Raw genomic sequence first — 24859 nt, 5'->3', positions numbered from 1 at the left:
AGGGTGGCATGGTCGAAGCGGAGGCCCTCCACCAAGTTCTTATAGGTTAGGACCTCCTGCTCCAGGTAGGACACTGTGAGGCATAAGCGGCGCTGGCGTGCCTTGCAAATCCTGTGGGGGGCAGCTGCTGTCTTTGCTGCTCGGAGGTGGCGGTTGGCTTTGGTAGCCTGACTCCGTACCGCTGGAGCACTGCGCTGGCTGGCAGCCTGTGGGGGCACGGAGGAGGATGCAGCTGTCCCAGTGGATGTTGTTGTTGTACCGGTAGACTGCGTGTCCTCCTCCTCCAGGGCCACCAGCCGCCGATATTCGGCGACAGTGGCATCCAGCCTCCGTTGCCGGGCCATTCGAGCCAGCTCCCTCCTCCTTGATGGGCTGTTTGATTTGGAAGGAGCAACTATATGAAGAAAGAAAGACATAGTCTGTAACTAATGCTCCTTAAGATTAACACAAAATGATTGAGCAGAAAGTTGTGTCACAGTACAAGTAGCAAATTGAAAGCACAGTACATAACTATTGAGGACAGTATCTATGTAACCTCCGACTTCTTCATCCTTGCTCTAACATTAGTGGGAGTTTAAGGAACAAATTCTACGAGCACTATAGACTTCCATTACAGTCGACTATGATAGTACACCAGTCTTATTCTTCTTCTTCTCTCTTGTTTAGGAAAATTGGTACGTTATCTTATGCAAGCCGGCATAATGCCAGCGCAGTGAACTTGCACCCGAGAAAAACAGACGCACACCATGATGAATGAGACAGACTTGCGTTACTGTACCGGTCCAGTACATGCAGGTGGTGAAGCTCTTACTTTTCTATTACGGGTGGCACTGAGAATACTCTGTTAAAAGGGCTACTGCTTAATTAATTTAGCTTTCACCCTACAGTGCAAATGAGTACTAGAAAAGGAAAATGAAGAAGCTAAATAATCTGATTATCTATCACTTCACATGGGATGTATTTGATGACATATGGGATGACTTTAGGTGCTTTGCTTATTATTGAGTGAACAGTGATACACCCACACATGAATGACGTACTACTACTAATAAACTAAAGTTATTAAGAGAGGTAGGGAGTGTCCACCGTAATAACCGGATATGTGCTGTGCTTGCAGTTGCAATACAAACTACTGCTACTATTCATGGTAGTATTTGGACAAAATTACAACTTCTTTTCCTTGCCTTTCCTACACTGTTACGGACGTGCAGGTGCGGTTTTACATGCTCTTCAAAGTAACACTTAGTTCATCCAGTGACCGTCTACTCTCTCTAGATACACATATGCTATCTAAGAGTCAGATAGTACCATGATCCAGGCATCCATCCATTCAAAGTATATGCACACATACAGTTTTTGTTTCACCCACCCAGGCTGTTCTCCTTCCACCCATCCTTGCTTCATCATTCACCCAGCCATGCACCATACCATATTCTTTCCTTCCCAGCCACCTCGGGGATCAAGCAAACACATATCATTCTTCTTTGCCAGTCATCATTACATTTCTCGTCCTTTCACACTTACTTACACCCTTCTTTCACTTTTCGTTCATCCCATCCATCAAGTTCATCTCAGATCTGATTGGGATTCTTCTCGCCAAAAACTTCATAGCTAAGTCGAAGTACATTTAGAGGAGGCTACTACCTGGTTGATTTATAATACACCCATGCAGAAAGCAAACTCTTCAGTCTTCATTCTCAATAGGTAAGGAATATATAGCTTACCTCTGCCCGCCACCACCGTGTTATCCCTCACAGGCATGTCCGGCACTTGCACCGCCTCCTCCCCAGAGTTGTTCCCCTCGTCCAATACCACCACCTCCGCGCTGGCCCCGCCTCCAGATGTTCCACCTACAAAGTACATTTAAGAATGTTAGAATACACCACTCACTACTATATAATATTTGGTCTAGGAGGAAGAAAGAAATGTGAAAAAAACAGAATACAATGTAATATTTTGTGACTGTCTACTCTAAAGTAAAAATGACCCTTTTTCCAGGGAAGGCTGTTGTCTTGCTGCACTTTTTGGCACAACTGATGAATGCTTGCTTTTTATTTTTAACACGCACCACTTTTTCTCCTAACAGACAGAAGCTTGACTTCTAAGAACACAAGCAGGATCAAGTTCAAACCAGGTGAGAGCTCGGGTCGACCACAAGAAATGTGTCCAATTAATCGTCAGCACTAAGCACTTTTCCATTTTCAGTTAAACGTTTACTTTTATGACAAACTTGATTTTGATAAATGTGTTTACTTTTAATAAAGCTTTTAAACTTAAATAGACTCTGTGGTTTTTGGTCCTCCAGACTAGAGTGGATGAGCTAAAGGTTTTGGAATTTTTGCAAGCATGAGTCCGTGCCTCTGACATCATTGGGGATCAATCATCGGTGACTTTGGGAGCTAAATGACTCTGCCACACTATCTAGTCAGTAAGGAGATTGGGGGTTCAACTACAAAGTCTGTTATCACTGAGGTATGTGGAAAGTCTAACAGCACCTATTATAATTGATAAGCTAAGCAATGCATTATTTAGTGTCCATAGTTCTGTTTGTGCAGATTTGTCCCTGCAACAGTAGTAGAATGGATTGTCCTACTATCCAAACCAAAAGTAAAGTAGTATCTTATTCTTTCTTGGTGGTCATTCACCTTTTTATTGTTGGCAATTGTCAAAGCATAAACATTTAGAAGACTTGAAAAAACATTATGGACAATCCCAGAGGACTGCACTCAGTGCATAGAGCTATTGCTGACTAGAATGGGAGTCCAATGGAATTTCCAAATGTGCAATCTTAGTTAGCTACACAGACAGACTAATAAGAATAAGCCAGTAATACCACTGGGAGTCATAGTCGAGGCAGGATAAGAATTTAGATCCAGTCTACAAGAAGATCAAAGACGAATTAGAAAAAATCGAATGAGGAATGCTAGGAAAAAATAAGTACTCTATATTAAAATTAAAACTTACTATGGCCAGCAAAGGAGCCCTCGCCTGCTCGATCCTGGCCTGCATCCTGAACAGCACCCTCCTCCTCCTCCTGTGTCCTCTTGCCCCTGGGGGGAGCTGATGTACAACATGAAAGAAAGAAAGACCAGAAAACATGGATGATATTTGTCAACCAAATCAAACATTTCAAAAGAACAATAACAAAATATTTTGGCGAAATAGCAAATAGACAACTATTCCACGGGATATATTGACCGATCTCATGTGGTCTACTACGTTATTAGTATTGCTTGATTTGCGGACCGTCGAATTGGAAAGTTCTTATGTAACTCACTAAACAAAGTACTAAAAAGGTTTGCCTAGGATTGGCAGGCAGCAGTCTGCAGCACGCGAAGTGACAGACAAAGTCCATCGTGATTGCAGATCAGCGACAACACTTAAGTTTCCTACTACATTAACCAGTCATTAAAATACTCAAACTATCAATCCACCACCACTATTTCTTCTTATCGCCATGTGTACAAAGGAAGGACTGGACTGGAGTCTGTAGGGGCTGATTTAGAAGCCCCTTGCGGCTCTTTTGCTCCATTGTTGCGTGACTTTTGTGACGCAGCGGCAGAACAAAAGAGGCGCAATGGTGTGGCGTATATTAACAACGTGATGCATATGGGAGATGCATCACGTTGTAAAGCCCTGCGCCATCAGGGGGCATTCCGGCGCAAGGGAGGGCGTTCCTGCGCAGGAACGCATCCTAAAAGTGGCTGAGGGAAATCTACAAGATTTCAATCAGTCACTTTAACGACAATGATGCGTGACTCAAACCCTGCGCCTGCTTGAAGCAGACGTACGGCTTGACGCAGTATTGGGGAGATAGGGCACCCCAGAGCATTGATGGAGCTGCGCGATCGTTGCGACGCAACTCCAGCAATGCGCCGCCTCTACGGCACAGATGCGTAACGCTTTGGTGACGTTTTGGGCCCATGGTGCGCCGCATTGTAAATACGGCGCACCATGGGTGATGGTGGCGTGGCGCACAATTACTGGCGCATCCCTGCTACTTTGCAGGGATGCGCCGGTAATTAAAAATCTGAACCTTAGTGTCTAGCATTATGCAGTTCTTTAAACTACACTCATACATAATTTCACAGGCCAATGAACTGATCACAAAATCGAAAACAAATAAGCATAGTAGCAACACTACTGAGAAGGAGAGCAGTGCACCTGAAATGCACAGAATATTTTGAAATATAATTTACCTACAATGTAATGAGCAGCATTATCGCTCTTGGTAAAAAACAAAAATTTGCAATATGATAACACACAGAGCAGGAGAAAACAGAGTAGTAAAGAAATAGCTACTACTACTCACCAAGCCCGGGGATCTCAAGGCCAAGCAGGTCGAGCAGATCGCGTTCACGGTCCAGGACATCCGTCCAGCGGTGGGTGGCCTGGTTGTAGGTGTGCCGGACCCGAGAGTGGTGGTACATGGCCCGGCAAAACTTCTCCCACCGCTTCCGGCGCTCCCGGATCCCGTACCCGCTACCGATCTTGCCGCCTGCCACGATGGTCCTGGGGAGGCGGCGCTGAACATAAAAAATTAGTGCGGCCACCTCCTCCGGGCTGAAGATCTCCCGGGGTATGACCTGCTCCCCCCTCAAACGCCCGCACGGGAGCCGGGCACGGGGTGCGGGGCCCTTCCCCTTCTTGGGATGCTTCCCGGCTCCCTTCACCATGGTCTGGGCAGAAAGGAAGCTAAATAATAAAGAAATAGAATAGGGAAGAGAAGAAAAGTAAAGAGTTGAAAAAAGTAGTTTAAAATTAACCAAAAGTAGCAGAAAACACAAAAATATAGAGCAAGAAAAATAGAGAGATAGATAATAAGTAAAATAGATTAAAAAAAACTTCAAACAAGCAAAGGATGGCAGAGATACAGAGAGGACACCAAAAGCATGCCCAGAACCATAGCAATGAATGAGAAACAAGATGGCCGCGCCCGTTCACGACCGCGCGGGTAAGTTCGCGCGAGATTTTCCTCGCGAACACCCGCGAAATTGTATTAGCGAGCCGCACACTTTGCGAGATTACACTTCGCGCCCGGAAACAGAAATACGTCATGCAAACAAGATGTCCGCGCCCTTTGTCGACCGCGAGGGTAACTTCGCGCCTTGCGCTACAAGCGGCTCGCTAAAACACACAAAACCTTGCGAACTAACACGCGGCAAAAAAACAAATCGCATATTCGCACAAATTTGCGGCTTCCGAATCCGATCTCGCGCAAGTTCGCGCCCCGCGAATCCCGCGAAATTGCAGAAAAACGAGTTCTGCAAAACTGAAAGCACTCAGCAGGTGCAAGAGTTCAAACTCATCATTAGTAACCATTCCCTGTAGTGCTTCCTGACTGGGGCCCCTCCAGAGTTCAGTTGCTAGTTGCAACAATTGTATGACCCTGCTCTGACCCTCACAGCAGGCTCATAGAATAGCTACAAGTAGGCCACAAAGGTCCTGGAAAAAAAAATTGCTCTGCAACAGAAAGCAAATGACTGATAAGGAAGCAGGTGCCAGACCTGGAATTTTAAAACAGTGACACATTAATAAACCAACCCCAAATTAATTCATGTCAGTTGAATTAGGGCAGGTGTGCTTGCTTCCCCCCCCCATAATCTACAGTGATGATGAACCAGAGGGTGGCATTGATGTAACAGAGGGTGGCATGGGTGAAACAGAGGGTGGCAGTGGTGAAACAGAGGGTGCTGGGAACCTGTGATGATGAACCAGACGTAGAAACAACATAGTCGCGACCGTTGCGAGCCGATAAGTAAGTTCGCAATTGCGAACTGGTACCAAACCCTCGCGAACTGGCAGAAACCCTTGCGAACACAAAAAAAAATCCGCAAATTCGCAAGAATTCGCGGATTTTGCGGATTGCGAGTTCGCAAATACGCAAATTTGCGAACGCCAGATTCGCTAAATTCGCCCATGCTTAACTGAGACCCCCACTGTGCGACCCACCCACCCTTCTGTGTCCAGGACAGAGCTTGCAGCCATCCGCCGCATCGTGAGAGGGGTAGCTGTATGCAGCCAGATTTCCATCCTGGCCGATACCCTGGCCACGGAGATACCGTGAGCGACCCTCAGCATCCGCCGCTCTGCTGTGGGCGCTCACTCTCGTGCCAGTCTTTGCTGTGGGAGGAGGCAAAGAGAGAGTTGGAACCCCAGCGGTGCTACCCGCATGTCTCTGGGATCTGAAATCGCCCAACACAGTGTTTAGAGGCTGCGATGACCGGAGGGACACGGCGCAGGTGGGCCCTTCTTGGCCGAGTTGGGCTGCCGCTACCAACACAAAATGAACAGAGAGGGTGTCCCCCCTCCGCTGACAGGCTGAAGACGAGGACTGCCTGAGATATCAATACCACCGCCGCCATCAAAGAGAGATCGCGGTGATTGCGCCCCCCACTGCTACACCGAGAGCTGCGATTAGCCCTTCCTGCTGTTCCCTGCATACTTCTGGATGCCGGAGAAGTGCTGCAATTGCGGACCCTGTGCATTGACTTCCTGGCTGCAGAGGCTGAGGATCTCACAGCCTACAGATGAGATGACGCCGCTCTGACCGCTGCAGCCATCAACATATTAGCGTTGCTACCCAGCGGCAGGGGGCCCCATTTACTAAGGAACTGCCCGCTGCGCGCCACTGCTCTGCACCAGCACTGGTGAGCATCATCAGTCAGGGGCTATAAGCGGCATTGATGGGAATGATGTCACACTAAGCTCCAGCTGCACTCGCCCTAGATGATACACCCTCCTTTCATCTCCTGGGGAGCAGTGCTTCACTATCTCAGGGCCCCCAACTCTGCTGTGTCTGCTGCAGAGAGCACGTGCAGCTGACGCCCTTCCTGGGCCGTAGCCGTGCGGATGCAGGCTTGCTGCTGTCCAGACGGGCTGCACCTGGGGCCCCCTGTGAGCTCCGTCTGGGGCAGGGGATGCCTGCGGATAGATGCCCCCCCAGCTCAGACCTGACCTGATCACCTGCTCCAAAGCACACTGATACACCCTCATCTGCTGAGGCCTGGATAGTTGAGTGTAGTGTTCGGCGACTGGGCCACGGGAATGATACAGGAAAGCAGTGGACAAGACCCTGCTGCCTCAATTGAGAGCTATTAGATGCCTACTGGCTGTGGCCTGTCGGTGCTGAGGAGGGGTCCATAGAGGCGTTCGAGTCCTGGTGGTGCTGCACTGTGATTTCCTCGAGCGCAAAGCCATCAAAGGCAAACAGATTTTGCACCCGATGTGGGCGGCACCCGAGCATGGACCGGAACAGGTGGAGTGCAGGCCATACCGCCGCCGCCCAAATTGGAAAAAATGGCAAAGCAGGGGTCAGTGGATTAGACCGCAATCAAGCTGGATGCGGTACTTGTGGCAATTGAATGGTTAGAGGAAACCATGAATCAAACCTGCACCTCCCTGGATTCTAAGATAGATAAAGTGGCTATTGACCTCACTAACCTGCATGCAGATCCTCGGAAATTGTCGGACCGTACTACTGCGTTGGAAACCACAGGTGACACAAACGGATAAGCATGTGCAAGACTTGCTGAATCATGTGGAGTTTCTGAAGGACAGAGCCAAGGAGGCCGAAGGGAGGGCACGACGCAACAACATCTGCATAGTAGGTGTACCGGAAAAATGGGAAGGGTAAGAGCCTGCCTTACACATGGAGACTTGGCTCAGAGATCTACTGCCGGAGGGATCCCTCTCGCCACACTTCATCATTGATCGTGCTCACAGGGTCCCAACAAGACTCCCCCCACAGGCTCAAATCCACCGCTCCAGCTCCTTCGGATACTTAACTACCGGGATCAAGACTCCACATTGCAGGAAACCTGGAAGTTCCAAGATATTCACATTGACAACCACAAAGTAATGTTCTTTCCGGACTATACCATCCAGGTACAGCGTCAGAGATTCTCATTCATGGCAGTAAAGAAGTGCCTTCGGCAAAATGACCTGAAATACACTTTGCTGTTCCCTGCGCGACTGCGTTTGGTTGCCAGAGACAAAACACACTTTTTTAACACCTCAGAGGAGGCGGAAGAGTGGCTGGACACCTTTTCTAGCGCGGGACCTCGAGACAGGGCTGCGACTACAATACTTCTGAAAGTGAAGGGCCCGTTTCGCCGCTGGCGGAGAGAGCGCAGAGCTACACGAATGGGGACACCATCTTCGCCACCTATGGGTCCACACACACTCGGAGCTGATCCTCAGTGGGCAACGGGACGCTCTACATGCAATCGCGGAAATAAGAGGCTCACTGAGGATGGAGGATGCATCTAACTCCAGCCAACGTGACCTGACTAGTGACGATGAACAGATATAGGGTTTGCAGAATTTGCAGGACTCGACTGACCAGCTAGATGTCACCCCGCAGATGGTGAACCTGATCTCATGAACATTGCAAGCTCCTGTATTGGTATGGTCTACACTTTAAGATATTGAGGTGTATGTATAGGGGCATGATGTTGTTAGCCACATAGGTATTTGCGAAGCAGAACCGCACGTAGAGAAAACACTTTTCCTGTCTTTAAGTAAGTGTCAATGGTGCAGGCGAATGATTCAAAACTTGCAGTCACACTCAGTCATTAATTAAATGTTTTATTAAACTCAACAGCACTTTAGCATCTGCGAACCGATAAGAATCTCATACTGAGAATGTATCCGCCAGAGAACCATTCAACTTTGGTCAAGTAAGTGCTGGCACCTTCATAAAAAGATAGACTCATGTCAAGGATTTTTTGCAGAACACTCTCACACACGAGGAGAATGTTATCAGCATGCCTTCTTTTGATTTATTACCTAGGCAAGGTTAAAAGCGAAGGAAACAAAGACGCCCCACGCAAGGAAGTGACAGAGAACGAACGTTCGAAAATTGAGGTAACGCCCTCCCCTTTTTTAAAAAAATGGCGATTAAAGACTCCAATAACCCGGAGAATAGGAGAAGCTAAAAACTCCCTAATTTTTACACTGTAGGTACCCAGCTCAGCCCTGAGGAAGAACCCTGTTAATTTAATAAAGGGTTTGGAAACGCGTCGGCTGTTCGGCTGTTCCAAGGGAACCTACACCTTGGTGGTCACAGGATTGGAATATCCATGTTCACAATTAGGGCGATTGAAGTGAATTTGGAACTATAAAACCCGAAAGGCCCATTGTGTTTAGTCCTATTAACTCAAAGTTTGTATACTATGCCATTAGGACTACTACAGAAACAAGTATAGGTGTACCATATTTAGTTGTTTCATCAACAGAATTGTGTTGAATCCATATGTCTAACTGTCATTGAATGTTGTCATTTATGCACTCACAGATTATTGTATATATGATTTATGTCTGTTTCAACTGTCTTAATTTTCAGGTGTGTTAAAACCTCTGACTTTCGTGAAAATTTAAATAATTTGAAAATGAAATGTAATGTATGAATTAATACAAGAGTCTTCGCAATCTGTTAAACGAAGGCCCAGGGCTGCTAAATAAAGAGCAGTCTTGAACAAAATTCGAGCCCTGGCATCCCCAGTTACTGTATAAAGATTGATTGTCCAGCCAGGGCCTGTAGGACAAAACCCCTCTAGTGTAAGAAAAAATCTCCTCAATAAGGTCACAAGTACAATTCTGGAAGACCTTACCGATTAATGTGATGAGCCGTGTCACCTTTCCCAAAATGATAGTACTACCCAGATTACTGTATTATTTTGCAAACCTTCCATGGTATGTCCCAGTGAGGCACTTTAGAGAATTAGAGGGATTAGTTTGTGGCCGGATCTCGAATGCGGGGGGCCTAGGATAGCACTGCAGAAATTGTATGCACCCCCGGAAAGTGGTGGCTTAGCTTTTCCACATTTGGAACTATATTACCTGGTGGCACCTAGAGGCAGGGACCATATAACGGACGTAGTGTTGACATCCTGGGTTGAGGCGGGGGTGGAGACACTTGGGGACTTGTATGCAGACAGTGTATTACTATCATTCCCGACACTAACAGCTGATAGTGGATTGCCGGTGGGTCAGATCATTCTGCATGCAGCCATTACGCAGACGTTCACACTAGCATGGGGTGATTTAACTAATGAACCGCGGACACATCAGTTGTTGCAATATCTACATGTAATGGGGGAGGGGCTGCATGTGATACACTGGCTGGTGCAGGCCTTGCTCGTCCACGTACTAAAGTCACTGCAAAAACTCCGCACACATTGGACTGAGGACAGAGGCTGCCCCTGGACTGATAAAGAATTGGAACGCGTTTTGGCTGGTGCCTCACACATACCGCAAAATGCACGATTCAAGCTTATACAAACTTACATAATACACAGGGCGTATCTCTCACCAGACAAAATAAATAAATATTTTAATATCAACACTTCCGAATGTCCAAGATGCCGCCTCCTAGGCGCGGATCTATTACACATGTTATGGTCTTGCCACTGCTTTTTCACCATTGGTGTGCAATATCAGAAATACTTACCAACTGCACTAACGCTGAGGTACCTACTACGTGGGAGGCCTGCATCCTGTGGTTGTACAAGAGTTCTAAGGCTAACAAGGTGAGCTCCAGATTCTGGGGCCTGGGATTCATAACAGCGAAGAGCCTTATAACTAAGAGGTGGAAACACAAAGACCCACTGGAGGTATCGCATTGGGTAAAATCCCTTGAAGTCTGAGCACGAGAGGAGGGCACCACCCTTTATAGGGAAGAGACAGTGGGGCTGTGCAAGAATCCCATCGCGGAGACCTGGGACGATATGCTTAAAACACTCACATGCACTGACGCCACACTGCAGCCACCTCCTGCGCAAGGGGCAGGACCCGACATCTTCTGAGTCATTCGGAGGTAGATGGTGCGTTCTCTTTATATACCACTCTAACTGTTCCTGCTGGACTTGGAGAGGCCCCCATATTCCTCTGTTACACTGTACGGAAACAGCACCTATCAAACGTCCCTTTAACATTTTTTTAACATTTTTAAAAAAAACTCATGTCATTGCATAGGAAGCAGGAGTAGTAGCTCACACCTTACACCAGCACTATAAACTAGTCGTGACTATTCTCAGGTGGCACACTGAACACTAGCTACATACACATTCGGTCATTTGATGTCCCTTTTGTTTTGCTTCATTATTTGTTGTTGTTAGATGCGGTTGAATTGTTATAAAATCTCATATCTAATGAACAGGCTCAACATCTGCATATATGTCGCTTTACTTGCTTATGAATTGTTATCCAATGCTATTCCAGAGCTGAGTCCAGCTATGTATAGCCTTGATCTGAATATATTGCTGTTTTCATGTATTGCGATGCACAGCTATCAGAAGGTACGCAACACAACTCTACTCCGGTCTCCCATTGAAGATGACAGAATGTGCGGGCTCTAGGAGCCCAAGGCGACTTATAAATGCATGAGTAACATATATCGCAAATGAGAACAACACTAAATTCATGAGACGGTAATGCCCTGATTTGTATATACAGTACTGTCGAGTAAGTGATATTGTAGCTGAAGAGAAATAAATGTGGACGCTTGTGTACTACTGTATCAGAAAAAATAAAAATGCAATAAAGATATTTAGAAAAAAATCTATGTATTAGCATAGCTTACTGTCTAAGGGTATTTTGAAGAAGAAAAAGACTCAAAAGACCTAAGGCTCAGTTCAAAAAGACAAGTTTTGTGTAGAGATCCCCTCATATAGATCTACTTCTACACCAAGATTAAACTCCAATTTGTAGCTGTTCATAATTTCCTTGTGTAGATTTTCACCTAAAATGTAGACTTGCACGTCTCTGCCCCCTTATATGATAGGGTGAAGTGTTCAATGACTGTATTTAGGAGTAGAAAGTTGTTATTAGTAAGTTTCCAGTTGTTTGTCTGGATCTCTGTCACCGGAGAATTATACGAAAAATATTAAAAAGGTTCCATTATTTTTTGGTTTAAAAATAATTAAAATATATTTCCCCAATTCCTATTCACCTAAGACTATCACTGTAACAAGGGGCAAAACATCTGTACATAATATATTTTAAATGCATTTCTTGTGTTAAATATATTAAAATTTAATTAAATGAATTAAAATGTGATTTCTTTCCTTTCCCACACTCATGTCATCATTTGTCCCAAACAAAATCGAAATATTTGATGCAGGTTATATACTATGGAATTTTTTATTTATTTTTTTAATTCTCATTTACAATATATTGTGATAAAATTATTTTACAGTTAGATAATTTAGACAATTTAGAAATGTAATTGTATAGACTCTTTCAATAATAAAAATAAGATCAACAAATTTCGATTAACATTTTTTTTAAATGTGGAGTATTTTATATGTTCTAATTTGTGGTTGTGTTATTACTTGCTTCAATTGATTTTGAAGGGAGAGTATTACAGTACCAGTGGTTGACCACGTGTGATACTTTAATTACTCCAAGGCTGGGCTGGCGTCCAATAAAAGCTTGTTTTATCTATAGTACTACAGTAATAGATGTAAATGTGTATTCTGAGAATCACAAAAATCTTATTGTTGAGTGTATGTGTGCATTGTTTTAGCATGTGCTTTCCTAAACCTCTCTTTCGAAGTCCTTTAACCTTTCTCATTTTGTAATAAATCACTTCCATTTTCCAACACCGCCCTCACACATTCACAACTAAATCTATACTTGATTGTTCACAGATGTTCGCCACTCAGTTGAAATAATCTGTACAGTAAAGATAGGAGAGCTGTAGTAGAGCTGAGTGGTTGGGGGTTGGTGAACTGCATTTTGGAGTATGGAAAGTAGTATTATTTTACAGACTCCAAAATAGGTCTTAAGACTAGGTCTCCTAGAATTTCCCTTGATACACCTAAAGAGTAAAAAAAACTAATGATAGGATTGTGTTCCAGATTTATATACCTATCAATCTGCTTTTTGTTTAAGGCAGGGTGGTTGTGGCTGTGAAATAGTAAAATGATAAAAGAACATATTTGGCCAGTATTGAAAAATCCCTGTTACAAATGTTACATGTGACTCAAAAGCTCAATTGTAGTATTCTTCTCTAGGTAGGATCAAATAATAATTGTTGCCTCACATTTTACTTATTTTTTTCTGCTAGTTAACAATTTTTGTTGCTGGCAGTTTGGTATATTAAAAGGGTAAGATCTGCGACAAAATTATTTATTTGAAGAGATAAGGTTCATCAAATTTTTATGGATGGTACCTTTGTCTCTTCTGAAATATTGACTCTGCACTTTAATTTATGTGAATCTTTTAAAGATCAATATAATAAGCTTTTACAAACCGTTACTTACAACCGACATGATTTTAGATACTATAACGTGTCCCTGTTACCATGAGCCATTGTTTATACTTGATAGTTTCTTATGGATGAATGCCAACATTAGATAAATCAAAATTCAGTCTAATTCCCAAAGTGTTAGCACTACGCTGACAATATCTTATCTAAAATAAGTCCTTTATTGCACCAGCTACTCTATTTAACATGATTTTTTTTTAATAATAGTGATTTAGGTCTTCGTGTACTCATAACAGAATGGTACTTGCTCTCCTATCAGATCAATACCTTTTTGTGTATAATTTCTGAATCACACATTGGTTCAAAATTATTGAGGTCTTGGACACCTCCTTTTCCTAATAAGATATTAGGTAATATATCAGATCGTTGGTCTAGTTCTTACAAGAAAGGAACGTTTATTGATTCGTTATCCTTTAATGTTATAACATAATACTTCCAATTAGGAACAAGTGAAAGACTTGTAAAAGGAGGCCTTGTGGAAATGGCATATGTCAAAATTATAGGTTAATCAAAGTGCATTCATTTTATTTACGGTTAGCTATTAAGTCTGATTTATTATGGTCCCATTTGACTTCTTTTTTCATCTTGGCCAGTGGCTCATAACCTGTGAAAAGGGCACCTTGAAGTGTTCACAACAGCTACTCCAGGGGTCTGTGACTGCTAAGAAAATTAAATAATATTAACACATTTTTAAAAGTATATCTATAAAGAACCACAATGTAAAATGGAACATTTTAAAAGTTCAATAAATGTAAAGAAATGTGAAACTGGAGGCTAAAAAGTATGTTGATATCCTCAGATTGATTCATGGGAGCAATACAAGTGCATCAAACACCATTTAGGGGCCGATTATGATGGCGGACGGACCTGAGTCCGTCCGCCACCATAGAGTAGGAGGGACCGTCCGCAGGGGCTGTGGAGGTCCCTCCGTGCAGATTAGGATGGCGGTCACATCCTCAATCTTTAACATTGCGGCGGGTGGAGCTACAAGCTGCACCCGCCGCAATATTAAAAAAGCATGCACGGCATTTGCGTGCACAAAGCAGCAGGAACCGCGCGGTGCCCGCCGCTTTGTCCACGCAAATGCAGGGGGGTACCATAGGTACCCCCCATATGCACCCCCCACCCCCCGTCACCAAGGGGGCCCGCAACGGACCCCCGAAGGCAATCTCCATATGCTTTTCCATGGCGGAAAAGCCGCCGTGGAAAAGCATATGTTTTCCGCGATCCTAATATGGCTGGCGGTGTCTGACAGACACCGCCAGCCATGTCAGGGCTTTTCCGCCGCGGTCGGAAGGCGACTGCGGCGGAAAAGCAGCGGACGGATTTTGAGACCCACCGCCATCCTAATTTGGCGGTGGGTCTTCTGTGCCTCTGCAGCAGTTTTCCCGCATCCTCCGGGCCGGTGGTGGCTTCCGCAGGCCCGGAGGATGCGGGAAAACCACGATCCTAATCAAGCCCTATGTTTGGTCGATGAGAGACCCCAATCAAATTTACATAAGCCCCAACCTTCCCTTTAAAAATGTGAATATTTTTGTATTTGTTTGTGGTTTAAATAAAATATTGAATTATTTTAGTATTTGTTTGATTAATTCCTATTTCTGTAATTGTGTGTGTTATTTTGCAGGTCAAATCACTGAAATTGATTAGGCTGAGGGTGGGGTCCTTGGATCCAATAAGGCCTCATTGAGGGTCCCCAGATTCCAAAAATTATTCAGTGGAGGTCCCTGGATTCAAGTAATGATTAAGTGGGGGTCAAAATAAGTCAAAATGTTTAGAACCACTGATCTAGGCTGTCATGCTAATTACTTGACTAATTAAGATATCATTCATTATGACAATGCTGCACACCAGAACCCTCATGGTGGAAATGAGACTTATTATTTCCATTGTGTTTTCATGGACTTAGCTTTTAATAATTAAAATTGCATAATATTTATTTTCATATGTTGGGCGTTAGGTATATTTTTTCCCTCCTTTTTTCTGTTTTTGTTCTATTATTTTAATGTTACCCCTTTATATATATATATAAAAAAAACATGAAATGCTTTTACCCTTATATGTGATCTGCTGTGTTGCCAACTACATTTCTCTTGTTGTTTTATGATCCTGATCTTATTTTGTTATGTTGATGAATGTATTACAATAATGTTTTCCAAAAAGTCTAACTTTGATGGTAGAAGTGTAAGGTTATAAAGAAATAAAATATGTTAGCATAGCGATTTAATAAAGCTCTTCAAATATACAAAGTCAGTAGCCAGGGTCCCTGTACAAGTTCAGAACCTTCTGAATACCTTAAAACGTGTGATTATCTATGTTTTCCTTACATGAACCTACTACCACTTTATCAACAGCAGCTCTACTAAAACAGCTTTACTTTATGGTGAGAGCAATAGAAGGGTGTAGCATCATCATCCAGTGCAGTTGTTATCACATACTGTGAAATCTGTCCTCCTCGGATAGCCTCCAGGGGTTTTCAAGTTACATAACTGTAAACCGCAAGTGCCTGAATACCAGCTGCTTGCCTTTAAAGATAATCTCTTCATTATAAAATGTGTACAGTACACATGGCATGGACAAATTGCGTCTGGTGCCCAGGAGCGTCCTTTGCTCCCTTAGTTGAAGTGCCCTCTCTCTCTTTCTCTAATAGCATTTGACATTTGCAACGAACTCCATTCGAGCCTATGAATCATGGTCATCCATTCTAACCTATGACACGGCTTTAAACAGCAATGGTGTGCACTTTCCTGGGAGAATGGAATAAAGGAGTGAGTGAGTTAATGGATAAATGAATGACACAATAAATGAATATACTAAGTCAACTGGTGGGTATGCAACTTCTTTCTGATCTTTGGGGAAGCGAATAAATGAATGCAGCGATGTAAAAAACAGAAGGCAGACCTAAACAATGTTCTGTTTTCTTGTACAGTACTTCGAAATCTTTAAACCATTAAGAAGAATGATCTCCAATTGCGTGCGCCACAAGATGTTTGGGAATCAAATGAATGCTTGTGGTGGCTGGAGCAGAATAGCACCGTTATAACTGTGGAAAATAAAGAAAAGAGAGTTTGTGTGGCTCTTCTCACGGTGAGCCACCTCAAAGCGCTATTGAGTCACCGGGAAATATATGAGGGGAGGCTGGCAACGATTATAACACGGTTTACTGGAAAAGCGGGTAGAAATGAGTTTATAAAACTTTCGCAATAATGGAAGATTATTTCTTTTATTTATTAACATTCTGATGTCTAAAGAACAACACACTCATAAGATCACGAACTAAGAAATTAGCATATATTTTTTAACATGATATTTTTAAAGCAACCACAGTAGAATAGCAGTTACTCCACACAACCTCTAACAAACGAATTAGTAAACTCTGAAATTATCAATAAGGAAATGCTTTCTAAAAAAAAAAAAAATTGCAGATTTGTATAAAGATTGCATACTTTAAGTGTGGTCAGCAGCTGAAGAAGCCTGTATTGAACTGAGAATGCCAGTCAAGTGCGCCTGCACATAGACAAATGACACCATGCACAGCAAGAATGCAAGTAGCAAAATGACTCCAAAATCTGTAAGTAGAAACAAAGCGTTTATGATATAAAACCAGAAGAATGGCCACAATACCTCGGCTACCTAATCAAAGTGATTTTGCTGACACGTAACAAATTTGTATTTTTTTTACACAGATACATCTGTAAGGATTGTATAATTAAGGCTCCTTTAAATTTTAATTTCTTGTCATTAGTGGCCAAAGAAAGGTTCTTGTCGCTTAATTTAAAATGATCTCGTTTGTTCAACCCAGCTTTCTAAATTCTCCATTGCTTATAATTGATTGAGTGGATTTTGGGGAAACATGAAAACGTACAGTAGCAGTAGTTAAGTCTGAATTAACGTTTTAGATAAATCTATTGAGAACCTGGAGCACTTTTGATAAGTTGGATATTGTTCATTGGAATGTTCTTGGCTAACTTCGAGAGAATCGGTAACGTTAATATGCTAGGACATATATTAAGATTCAAGTCAAAATGTAGTAGTTTCACCAAACCTATTTTAAACATCTGGACTAAACCTTCATTTGATTACTCGTCAATGATGCCACAAATAAAGGGTCATTCAAGAGAGGAATATTGTTTGTCCAAAAAATGGGTACATGATTATTAGGACAATCTGCATGTTAATCCTAAATCAAATCGAAGACCTTCTCAGACATAGAGAAGAGCGTAATGAAGAGTGGGCTATCACAGAAACCCCAAAAGGTGGTTCACAGTAAAGGAAATTGAAATAGGAGCAGGTTTTAAAAAATCATTTCCCTCAATAGTTTGCATTTTATAGCCACTTATTTTTAAACTCCACAAAGGTTTGGGAATTAGGGAACTCTTGAGTGAAATAAGAGAATTAGGGCTAGATGTAGGTGGCTAAATACTGGTCGGTAACGGTGAAATTCTGTAAATTTCACTGTTACCGACCTGTATTTAGCCATGTGCGATGTAGGTATTACTGATTGGCAATACCGATTCTGAGAAAAAAATTACTGAATCGGAAAAAAATACAGATTTGGAAAAAAAATACTGAATCGGAAATAAGGAATCGGTAAAAACTCGGTAATGCGATGTACCAAAAATCCGTAATACCTAATTTGTCAAAAATCGGTAATTAAGAATCGGTATTTAACACTACGTGAAAGCAGGTGGTAATCAGGTGCACTGCATAAAAACAGCCCCAAAATGCTTCAGTGTGAACACAATGGCGGCCCTGTACGTGATAGCAAGGCGGCTACGTTTGCGTGCAGCAGGACAGAGTATCTGGAGACGGGAGGAGCGCGTGTACAGAGTGCGAATAACACTGTTCCAACTGACTGAGGCTGAAATCCATGAGCGCTACAGGCTACACCCAATCACCATCTTGGACCTCATACGGGACATGCACCCACTCCTGGAGCACCAGACACCAAGGGCGCACGCAATACCCACTCATGTACAGGTACTCTGTTGCCTGCACCTCCTGGCATCTGGCAGTTACCAAGGGGTAATAGCTGTGGCAGGTGGATTTTCACAAAGTTGCCTGTCGCGTTTTTTCCTCAAATTCCTGGATGCCATGTTGCAAAGGATGGCACACAACATCAAATTCCCCAGCACACAGGCAGAACTGCTGAAGACCAAGTTGGACTTATATCAGAGGGCCCACTTCCCACACGTCATAGGTTGCATTGACGGGACACATATACCAATTTGCCCCCCTGCTGCGACTGAGTACATCTACCGCAATCACAAGTCCACACATTCCATCAATGTACAGGTCATATGTGATGCGAAGAACATAATCACCAACATAGTTGCAAAGTTTCCAGGGAGCACCCACGATTCATACATATTCAGGAACAGAGGGATATATACACCCGTCTCCTTGCAGGAGAATTTGGTGAAGGCTACCTGCTAGGTAAGTACATGTGACACCCCCTGAATTACACAACTGTTGCTGAGATTTTACGCTGTTTAATACTTACTTACATCTCACACACAGGTGACAGTGCCGATGCAGTTCGCTCTTTCATCCTGACTCCATACCTGCACCCATCCACCCCAAATGAATGGAGATACAATGTTGCACCTAGATCGACACGCAGTGTGGTTGAGCGAACATTTGGACTCCTCAAAAGCCGGTTCCAATGCCTGCACAGAAGTGGAGGTGCACGGACGGCAGTACCAGCACCTGGTGTGTTGCAAAATCATAGCTGTATGTGCCATGCTGTATAACCTTGCCACTAAGAAGGGTACACCTGTTGAAATGTGTGATTCTGAAGAGGAGGATGAAGATGAGGAAGGTACACAGCCACAGCACAGCGCAGCAGGCGGCGCAGCTGCAGCAGATGGGAGACAGAGATGGTCAGAGATCACAAATAATTATTTTTGAGTAAGTGATGAGACAAAGCCAGGTTATGCATTTATGTCAGGGTGTTTAATAGACCTTTCATCAGGCAAATTACCAGCACACCTTGACACCAGCTATGTGTTCAAAAGGGTTAATTCACCCTCTACAGATTTGAATCGTAGGGCCATGCCTATCTCCTGCGTCCCCGCACACCAGTGCTGCGTCCTGCTTGCACATTGTCCTCAGCAGCACTGTGTCCTGCAGCAGAGCTATGCCTCACACTGCTCCTCCTACTCTTTAGCAATGGGGCAGTTTCAGAGCTACGACTGCTTGCCTCCTCACTTTCCTCAACGTCCCCGGAACCGGTGGCAGCAATACTTTTTTTATTTTATTTTTTATAGTTTATATAGCGCTCAGCTGCCCCAGCAAAGGGGCGTCCCGGCGCTTTGTAGCAGAAAAATAACTGACTCCAGTGAAAAGAAGCAGAGCGTAATAACGTAAAAAGAAGCAGGCTAGTTTTGGGGGAAAAGGTGGGTTTTGACAGCCTTTGTGAAGTCCAACAGGCTTTCCCGTTCACGTATGTGTGCTGGTAGTGAATTCACACAGTTTAGCTGCTAGATAGAGGAAGGAACGTCCTCCCACTCGGCAGTGCTTGATCTGGGGTACCCTGACCAAATGTTGACCTGCAGAGCGTAGTACTCGAGTTGGGACTTACGGTGTGAAAAGGTTGCAGAGCATTTTAGGAGACGCAAGTTTTAAAATTTTGAAGGAAAGGCATAGTGTCTTAAACTGATTTCGCTAAGCCATGGGGAGCCAATGCAACCTCGGAATGGTATCGGAGATAGAGCAAAATCGTGGAAGGCCTACTAAGGCTCTAGCAGCCGCATTTTGGATGTGCTGCATCCGGGAAATCTCAGCTTGATTGGCTCCCAGGAGCAAGGAACAAGCGTAATCCAGTCAGGAAAGAACCGTGGCCTGGACTATCAACTGCCTTGTAGATGGATCAAAGAACTTTAAAATAGATCTTAGACCTATTTCTTGTTTGTCTGCATGATTTCCACGGCACTGGTGACTGTGACCAGGCCCTGGGTAACCTTACGGCTGCACTTGGCCATCTCCAGTTGCATGGCCACAGATCTTCTACTCAGCACGTGGGTCGCATTACACAGTCTGTTCACAGACTTTGCAGCGCGCTCCCCCACCATCTGTCACTTCATTTGTTCACTGCCTCAGATACCCCCTTCAGTCCCTCTGCCATTGTATTCTTGAGGCAGTATATGGCCTCCTTCATTTCATCCACCTTCCTGTTGTTTGCCACCATCTGCCTCTGAATTGTCTGCATTGTCTTCCTCTGCAGGCGCTGCACTATCAGCATTTGGCCCTCCAGGCCTGCAAAGACATTTGAGCCTTGGAATTCTGGACTTTGTGTCCTTGGGCGTCGTCTACGGACACCTGTGCTGCGTTCCCGCATGGGGACTACGCCCCAGATGGCTGTGTGTCTGCGCCTGGTGATGTATGCTGGACTTCCTGCCTGTCCTCCTCTGTGGCATCAATCTCCGGAAGTGGAGCAACTGTGTAGCGCTTTGACTTTGGAGGTGGTGGTGGTGGAGTAGTTGGTGCAATCACTTTTGTTATCCTCCCTGGGAGCATCAACAGTCTCCCCCTCTGAAGCCTGTGGCGATGTTCCGCCTGTGGATACAGAATGTATCATTACTCACTTTTCTTGCAGCAAATGTATGCTAATAAATTTCACAAGTGACATCCTAGCTGTCTGACCTCTACTATCTCATCTATAGATGTGTAACAATTGCCTATGCTTCTTGGAGAGTGGCTGTTTTGCTACCCATTGATAGGGACTACATTTCCCATGATGCATTGCACAGCTTACATAAAACATGGCCTGGAGTGGGATTGTTGCAGGGGGATTGGGGTTAGGGAGGAGAAACAGTATGATGTAATGCAACTTACCTTGTGTGTTGGAAGGTCTAGCAGAGCTATCCACATCCCCAGTTCCACGGACACTCTGGCTGGAGAGTGGATTCTACCGGTTGGTCCAGGGCAGTAGCAGCAGGTGCTGTGGAGCTTCCACCACCAGTTTTTTCCAGATTGTTTCTGGCGCCCAGCCATCCTTTCCTTGGCACGTGCTCTCAGGTCGTACCAATGCCTTTTCAAGTCCTCAATTGTCCGTGGTGTGACCCCAATTGCATTTACCACTTCCTCAATGAGGACCTCCAACTCCTTCTCACTAAATTTGAGTTTTCTTTTTTTCCCAGCTGCAGAATCCTTGCTTTTATCAGATGTGGCCATGGTACAGTTTGTCTCTGTGAACTGGGTGTTGGCTATTCTGCTCCTCTGCTGTTGCTGCTGCTCCCAGTCTCTCCAACACCCACTGATTCATTGCACCTGCATGGGTGTGGCCACTTCCTAATGGGGAGTCATGTTCTTGTTCTGGATTGGCTGATTCAACAATTCCTGTTTTTTTAATTACCGATTCGGTATTTACCAAATCGGTATTACAGAATCTGTATTTTACCGATTCGGTAATGGGTTTTTGGTAATATTTTTACTGATTTCTAAGAAATCGGTAACTACTGAATTTTACAGAATCAGTAAATTTTACCGAATTATTACCTACATCGCCAATACCGATTCCTTATAACCGATTTGGTAAAAATCGGTAATAACGATTCGGTATTTGTGAATTACCTACTTCTAGCCCTAGGTTCTTTAACAGAAGAAAATGGGTTGTTTCTAGCTAAGCACTATACATATTGCATTATGGCAATGTTTTAATGAATAATAACTTTGTAAGTTTGGACTTGTCAGCAATGATATTCTGCTCTGTTGAATTCTGATGTTTTGACTCCATTCGCATTTAAACCTGCATAACTGTTTTAAATTTGGTGGTTTCTTTGTATAAGCAAAGGCTCCACCAGAACTAGCTCAACCCCACTCCAATTTAGAAAAGATGCAAATCATTAAACAACACCACATAATGATGCCGTAACAATCCACCTCTGATCTTGGTACCAAGCAACTCTTGATCTTTTGACCCACAATGTTTTAGCCAATAAGTTGTAAATATTGTTATTGATGTAATTCATGTTAATACTATTGTACGAAAGTGGATTTTTACTTGGGGAGGAGGGGTGACTTCTCATTTCAAGGAATAATAACACTTCTTGTCAGGGCGAGCCCTCACAGTCACTAAATTAACCTGTGTTCAACCCCCTGGTAGTTATGGTACAGAGCAGATAAACTTAGCTCAAGGCAATGTGTAAAGTATTTATACACTGTCAAAAGAATAAAAAAGTAAAAACATCAATCAATAAAAATTCCAAACTGAGTTAGAAACATAGAGAAACATGTAATAAATAAATTGGCTCCAAAATGACAAAATCCAATAAGGGAAACATACGATATGGGAAGTGAGAATAGTGCCACAAAGTGCTAAGCACCAATGATAGTCTATCGCACGATTTCAGGTCTTCTGCGATGGAGCTCGGGTCAGATACACTAACCAAGTACGTCTCGGTCAAACATTTTACCTTTTAAGTTCCAACGTTTCAGGGTTTGTGGAGCAGTTCCTCTGGGTCGGTTCTAAGGCTCTCAGGACCTCAAGGGTAGCACTTAGGGGCCAGGACTTGCTCTAATAAAGGCCATGAGTAAGGTCCAGGCCAGTTCCAGTTCCTTTGGTCAGCTGTGCACTTCAGGGCAAATGACTCTTGCAGCTTGTTTTGTCCCTGCAGCCACACATGCAGTCAGTCAGATGACCATTGGAGGCCACTTCTTTGTCCTGGGTAGAAGAGGGAGCAGGTCATGTCCTTCAGGGCTCCCCATATGTCATAGAAAACAGGTCAAGTCCTCTTCTGATCTTTTGAGGGTCCTAAAAGTGTTCTACTTTTTCAGCAGTTCCTGTTTGCCTTATTACAAACATGCCAAAAATGTAAGGTGTCTAGGCTGATCTTCATCTACACTAAAAGTGGGTTCTGGAAACTGGGCATGTGAAGGGAAAAGTACTATAGAGGTTACTAGTGTCGTCTCACATCTAACACTGAAATCCATTATAAAGCAGGCCTTGGACCCACAACAAAAAAATTAGACAGAAGCCCGGTAAGATAAAGCAATGTCATTCAGCACCCAGACAGGGGATACACAAGAATTGTGTTCTTGTCCTTTTTGAACTTCTTCAATGCCACAAACGTTTTACATTTACCCACCCTGAATGTCCAACTGAGCTCAGCAGGGTCATTCCTGTCCATTTAGGTCAACTTGTCAACCAAAGGGGTCTATAGTGAAGGAAAGAATTTCACACCTCATTAACGTTATACGCCTGGAGAGCTAATGTAAATCTGATTCCAGCAGATTAAGGAAGGGGAAAGGTAAGTTTGTAAAATAATAGGCATTTGGTAAAACAGGAACAATTTGTTTAATTAAATAATGTGGCCGGCAGAACAGTTACAGGCATGTGGTCTGAGGACTGTTGCCCGGCTGCATTGTTTAACTAAACAAACTGTTCATGTTTTGCCAAAACACCTCTTTGTATTTTTCAATGTATTTCATGTTCAAGCAACAATTTGGCGAGCCACGATCAGTGCTGACTGGTACCTTGAACCTGAATGCACTCAAAGGAAGGAGACCCCCCCCGGACAAATTCACATTGGCGCAGAAAGAAAGGTGGACAGACACCGCACTTGAATGAAAGCTAGCCCACGGAAGTCATCTTTTTTCGATAGCATGCTAGAAAAGGTGAATATTTATTGATATCTGAAAGAAGTGAGACATTTTGGTCACTTGGACTACTGGGTGTGGCACAGATAATACGCTTGGCCCCCGGGTATGATACAGGGTGCGATTAGCCCATTTTGGGAAAAAGATTTGGACCTGGGAAACTACATGTAACTTGTGGTTCTCAAGTTATTCCCTTTTTCAGCAAACTAATACTATTACCTTTATCCCGGAGGCAATATTGGCAGACTATCAGGCTCACTTAGTTCCATGAACTGCGAAGACATGTCCCTGGTCGTAGGATAGCATGTGCTAGGAGTGGGCTACGACATTTTTGACAATGTCATCACTTGTTCCCTGTCATTTTTTGTTGAGATTAATTTAATTTTTATGGTGCTGTTATTTATTGCAAACTGTTTTTTTCTTTTTACAAAAGTTGGACAAAGATTGTCCTAAATATTGAATTTTTCATTGATTATTTAATGTTTCATATGAGGGTGCTGTTATTTCTCGCAAACTCTATTTGACGCTAAAAGTCGATACCGTTTTGTTTGACAATTGCACTTTTTACCTATGTCGTAACTCTTCACAGGCATTGTTATTTGTGTTGATAAAATGTTCATATTGATTATTTGATGCATCTATAGATAGCCCTGAGCTTGAAAAACATAATTATAAAAGTGCACCACGTACATTTTCCCCCATGATTAGATCAAACTCAGAGTCCCCAAAAAAGGAGCTAAGTTGTACTTTGTTCACTAAAACTGCCACACTTATCATGGATTTCCCATTAAAACACATGCAAACCTGGTTCCAGACAAAGCCTAAAATCATAATAAGGTTTGCCAAGAATGGCACACTAAAACCAAGGCACACACATTTCCCTGGGAACACACATACAAACCAAATAAACAGGTCGAAGGAAAGCTAGTAAAGAGTCATTATTAGAACTATTGGACATCTTCAAAGAGGCCTGGATCAATAATCCCA

The sequence above is a fragment of the Lissotriton vulgaris genome, chromosome 2_1 (assembly GCF_964263255.1).
Source record: "Lissotriton vulgaris chromosome 2_1, aLisVul1.2, whole genome shotgun sequence".
NCBI classification, from domain to species: domain Eukaryota; kingdom Metazoa; phylum Chordata; class Amphibia; order Caudata; family Salamandridae; genus Lissotriton; species Lissotriton vulgaris.
Note: the sequence above shows the minus strand (reverse complement) of the source record.